The sequence below is a fragment of the Rhipicephalus sanguineus genome, chromosome 4 (genome assembly GCF_013339695.2).
Source record: "Rhipicephalus sanguineus isolate Rsan-2018 chromosome 4, BIME_Rsan_1.4, whole genome shotgun sequence".
NCBI classification, from domain to species: Eukaryota; Metazoa; Arthropoda; class Arachnida; order Ixodida; family Ixodidae; genus Rhipicephalus; species Rhipicephalus sanguineus.
Genome location: NC_051179.1, coordinates 62053984 through 62059983, shown reverse-complemented (window position 1 = coordinate 62059983; position 6000 = coordinate 62053984). Strand labels below are relative to the sequence as shown.

Genomic DNA, 6000 nt, shown 5'->3' with positions numbered 1-6000 from the left:
AGCATTTGCGCGCTAACCAACGTAGTAAGGGTAGGCATGTGTAGAGACTTGCAGACCTCATAGAGCTGCACTACAGGGACATGTAAGCTCCTTTACGTTGTCGCTGCACCAACTAACACATCGAGAAAAAAAAAAAAACACGCGAATAGCCGTTGTACACTGTCCTGCGGATTTTCAAGCACATATAGTCCACGACGGGAAATATTCATTATTACAGAGAAGCTATGCCGGGAATTCTTCGATGTGTCATAATTTTGTTCTGTTGCACGGATTTCTTCAAGCGGGAGGCGTGGCATCCTTCCAGGATACCGCGCACCTCCGCTTGATGAGGACCATCCTTTTAGGAGACTACTGCGAAACTTTGTTTTTATTGTTCGACACATGAGTACTGTATACACGCCAAACAGTACGAGTATGCTCTGCAAGCTTCCAAGATGTTCCAGTGATCAGCTCCTGGATATATTAATGGTGTCTGCGCTCACCTCTATTACGCCCACATCCCTACGCCACGTCGTGGAGGTTATTCAAAGAATTGTCTACTCGTAAACTGTAAGGTGTGTCACACATGGGCAAAGCCTACGGTAATGTCAACACCTACTGCCGTGTCAGCCTGTAAATGCATTCTAACAAAGTCGTCTCCACAGATGTAACGAAGCTGAACCTAACAAAGAAATCTCCAAAGCGTTCGAAGGCAGTTTCGCGTACAGTTAGTGTTCTTCCAGGAAAATGATCGCCTATCAGGGCGTCACAAATTTTGGAAGGTTACCAGCAAATGCGAGATCGATTCTCAAAATTTTGGAGAGCATGCGTTTCATTTAGCAAGAGAGAAAGATAACAATAATAATTTGTTGGGGTTTAACGTCCCGAAACGACGATATGTTTATGAGTGACGCCGTAGTGGAGGGCTCCGGAAATTCCGACCACCTGAGGTTCTTTAACGTGCACCTAAATCCAAGTTCACGGGCCTCGAGCATTTTCGCCTCCGTCGAAAATGCGGCCCGGCTTCCGCGGCCGGGATTCGATACCGCGACCTTCGGGACAGCTGTCCAGCACCATAACCACTAGACCACCGTGGCGGGCACAGAGAGAGAACACTTTTAATAATGTTGCACAAAGCGACAGTGGGGCACAGACGAACAGGGTCGACCGCACCGACACTCACAGCGTAACGTGACGTCAAAGGATCAAGCGAAATTATCAAAAGCGGACGTGGCAGCGGAAGGACGTTCCGAAATGTCGTTCAGGCTGAAATTCCAAACATCCGGGCCTGGCTTCCCTTCTCGCTCGAGCTGTCCGACTCCACGTGTAGCGGAGTGAAGTGAAACGCGTGCTGCAAGTTCCTCATATTCCCTAGGCTAGGGAATAAAACGTCGCGCGTCGCCCGCCGCCGGCGCGCGCACCGGCCATATTGAAAGTCTGTGCGCCTGCGCCGGGTCCAGCAGCGTACGTGCGCGAGAGAGTCAGAGAGTGCTGCTCTTTGCACGGCGCCAGAAGAGAAGGCGGTGGAGTACGTGCGTGTGTGTGTGCGTGTGTGCGTCGTTGGGCTCCTCTCCTTCCCTCCCGCGGCACATTCGACGACTCGGGCGTCCGTCGTCGGCTTCGAGATCGCTCGGTGCTCGCCGGTCGGTCGGTGGCTCCGTGGAATCTCTCGCGCGCGGGACGCCCCCTTCCTATTCGGCCGCGAGGAGTGTTCGTCGGCCGGTTTTTTAAACATCGCTGTGGGCGCCTGCCGCCCCGCTGCAAATTCGCGGCTTCCGAGTTGTGGAAGCGGGGCTCCGGTGTGTTCGTTGTCGCCGTGTGGTGCTCTAGCGGCGATGTCATGTGGATAACAACATTCGCCGAGTGACTCGGCGCGGCTGACCTGTGGCACCTCTGTTTTTCGTCGCCGCGGAACCCGTGTGCAGCGCGTCGTCTACTTGCCTGTTCAGTGCTCGAAATCGGTGAGTGACTTAATTATAAACCGCGCTTGTTGCTATATCACTGTCGATATCGGTCGCTATCACGCGTGCATCAAGAGCGCCATGTGCTTCTAATCGTGTATGCTCACGTTACTGAAGGAATCACGTGGTTGCCGTTGCACGAGGGTGCAAAAAAAAAGAGAGAAAGAAAGAAAGAGCGAGTGAAAACAGAGCATACCAATGACGATCAAAGAGAGAGAGAGAGAAGAAAACAACGCGAGGAGCATCTGTGCTGCACGCAGCATGTGGTTGTAGGAGATCGTTACACAAGGCGCTAGCTAAGTGAATGCTCGCTGGCTTAATTTTACTAAATCATTCTTCGTATTATTTTTGTCGCGCAGACGTTTCTTTACTCAACAACGTACTCATCTACGCAGGCGTCAAACATTCCACGCCTGTTCGTTACGATGCCGTGGCGTCGATTTATGGAAATAAATTTCCGGTGTTTTCTCGCGCATCGCAAAATGGTCATGCGAGACATCACGTCATACTGTTTGACCCGTCAGTTATTAGTCGCTAAGCGGCTGCAAACATCGAAAACACTTAAAATATTTCTTATGTGATTGTTCGTGCCCCCTTTTTATTTTTATAAATCGCAACTACACATGTTGGTGCATTCGTACGCACATACATCACACACGGATGCATTTTAAATACTTGTTTAATATATTTCATTTATAAAAAATATGCTTTAGCACACAGCAGTCGGAAGGTTCCCAGACACAAAAATAAAACAGTATCACCATGATGGGTTTTCAGTATTAGAGACGCGTGACTGGCGTGTAAGTCCTCAGCAATTTTCCTATTGTACGTGCTACACAAACACAATGCCAAGTGTTTGCGTAGCGGTGCTTAAGACATTAGAATACAAAACCATTATGTATAAATTAGGGGCTGTGCAGCGATAAGATAGCGCAGCGTATCGACAGGCAATTAACACAAGTATTAGAGAAGGCAAACCGATGTTCAAAATTTCAAGGTCCACGTGCTACTCTAATATGTAGTATATGCAGATGGTATAAACACGTGCGTTGTATGAGTTATGGAGTAATGAAAACACATTGCGATTCTGCAGGAAATTAGCATAATTATATTCCTTCAACATAGCATCCATGTCCCACTTACGAGAACTTGAGTGTCTAGAAATAATTACATCAATGACGATCTCGATTAATTACGTTTCAACACAACGTTCATACTCTGCATGCAGTCAGCTGCGAAATACGGATTTATTCACATACACTAGACGTGATCGCGAAGCAATCTTTGTTGTGTTCGGAAATAAAACTAAACGTTTCGCAGTCCTAAGTACTCTAATGGGCGAAGTGTACGCAATATGCCTCTAGAAGAGTTACTCGGCGAGAATGTCGTTTCGTAAATAAGTAACGATTGAGAGCACTAACACCGCGAAAATTCGAGAGCATCATAAGATTGAGCTTACCGCCTTCGAAACTGACGACATTCACGAAACGTTCCTACTTCGACGCGACCTCAACAGTTGACCAGAGAACTGAGGGCTACTGTTTGTTATTTAAGTATCGCCTTTGCGCTTTGTCGCTGTGTTTTTACTTACGCCATTTAGCAGCTGACGTTAGCCACGAACCCTTTATACTATAAGCGCTCGATGTCCGATATAAGGATCGACAATCACAAAAGAAAACTTTTGTTTAAGTGCCTCTTGCATTGGAAGGGTAGGCGGAAATTCATTCTCGGTCGCTCGCTCCAAGGAGATCCTATATGTGCGCGAGCTTTTCACAGCATGTGCAAGCCAAGGAGGTTGGTGCAAGCGGAAACAGAGTCGAGTAGGTCATGATGGTGATTATTATTATTATTATTATTATTATTATTATTATTATTATTATTATTATTATTATTATATTTACTGCCGTCCCCTTCGAAACGGGCCTGCGAGAAACGTGCACATATAGCCTGTTTGACAAGATATTGTTTTACAAGGTAATAAATTTACAAAGCGGGAGACTGCTTACACATGTGTATGTAGCTCTGGGGGCTGCCCATAGTCTATGCAGATAATGACACTGGGCTCAGGCATAAATATGATTGGCATATCGTACGGGAGAGTTGAAAAACTGTCACGCCCACGATAACGTTGGTGAATGGCTTTAACGCCGAGTAATTCTTTCTGAGCGCTACCTCCTTGCGGTGTAATAGAAGAACAATAAAGAAGCAATGACATATTTTAGAATCGTCGCACGCACGTTAGGAAAAGAGAGCAACTGAGAAGCTTCGGATAAGCTTATAAGATTTGATTCTAAGCGTTGTACTGATATGCCAAATGGACTTCATTGTCATCGTGCGTGACGTCATGACTCCGAAAAAAATTTGTCCATAAGAATTGAGGTCAAAATTATGATTACAGTTGTTCAATAAAAGGTAAGCTCTACGCATTTCTTGCGGCTGTGTGCGTACGCCTATGTCGAAGTCACAGTGACTGCGGGAACAGAGCATGCCGATGTCTGATCGCATCGTTACGCGTCCACTTCGTGGACAACGAAATAGGATTAAAAGAGTGTACTTAGAAAGGGACAGCGCGCTCGTCAAGAATCACATAGGTAGAGCTTTTGTCTGCTGTCCTATCGTTATTATGTTTTATATATGGTGGCAAAATATGTCAATACAAGGTTTAGCACGCGCCTTAATGCAAATCACACACACACACACACTAACGCATAGACACAACAAACTAGTGACACTGCATGTTTTTTTTATTCGTCAGATTTCCGGACGAGGGCTCATTCCTGCGGAGAAGTGATGTTTCTACTTAACTTTATATTCTGAAGACTGAAAACATGTTATCTCATTGGTAATAAAGACTATTTCTTCCTTTTCATTCCCAGCTTAAATAAGAAGCAACTACGCTACTACTTCTTTTTCGAATTCTTGAATAATAGCACTAGTTAACATCGGACAACTTATCATCGGATGCCTGAACATGGATGTACGGTCATAGTAATTCCTTGTTCACTTTACACACTTTTCAAATCGCACGCGTTCCAGGGGCGGCGCCAGTGGGGGGCACGGGGAGGGGGGGGGGGGGGCTGGAGACCCCCCCAAGGTTCTCGCCTGCCCCCCCCCCCCCTTCGCGCCCCCAAGAGCGCCGAAAAGCTCAGCCAAGGTAGGCGGTATGAAACAAAATGTCAAATTTCTGTCATAATTTGAAGGCATGACAGCAGCGTTGCTTATACTAAGGGCGATCTTGTTTAGGCATAACAGTTTATTGTAGGAAATTTCTTCTCACAAGTGTGGGAGCGGCCCGCCGTGTGCTAAGGCACACGCCTCCGGACATCGTTAATAAAGTTTCTCCAATCCAATCCAATCCAATTCAAAAGCGATTACCCTCACGCCTGTGATAAACAGGCGCTTGAGGTACAGTGCGAACAGGCGCAAAAAAAAAAAAAAGAAAATGATCCTACTGATATAGATTTAGAAACTATCTGCACTTTGCAGTTCGGTCTGCTTGCGTGAACCAGCAAGTTCGTGCCTCGGATGCGAGAGCCTTTCTTTGAGGCGGCTGCCCCTCACATACCGATTCTGCAGAGAATAAGCTTCGCCCTGCTATAGGGTCGCATAACCGCGAGCGCTGGGTAACCCAAGACAGCACGCATATACCACGCAGGATACACATGTCGTCCATAAGCGGACTAGAACACAGGCGAAGCAAACAACGTGGGCTTGAAACCTTAGATGTTCATATACGGAGCCGATTCCAATGCCTTTGTAGGTCCAGATCCCATGAGTTACCTCCCGGTAATGTTCAGTTGTCAGTTTTCCAATGCCTTTTCATGCGAACTCTGCTCGGCAACTGGGCAGAGTTGAAGCTTGGCCATGCGAAGATCCCAGGCGCATCACTGAAGAGAAGCCAGAACACGGCAAACGGGATGCGCGTGTCGTCTTTCGGCGGCGCCAATTCGGCACGCCTAATAAACAAAGCGGACAAACTTCCACGGTGTTCGATTCGTTTGCTCGCTCCCGCGGTGTAACACACTTTTGTCTTACACCGTGGGAGTCTTTTTCTCACACC

General features: G+C 47.0%; 1 protein-coding gene across 1 annotated transcript in view; it reads left to right on the top strand.

Annotated features, from left to right (window-relative positions):
• Positions 1-1486: 1486 nt before the first annotated feature.
• Positions 1487-6000, top strand: part of LOC119390079 (rap1 GTPase-activating protein 1) — a 376410-nt gene continuing 371896 nt past the window's right edge. The window contains exon 1 of the mRNA XM_049414651.1: positions 1487-1940. The gene's annotated coding sequence lies outside the window, so the exon portion shown is untranslated. The remainder of the gene's footprint in view (positions 1941-6000) is intronic.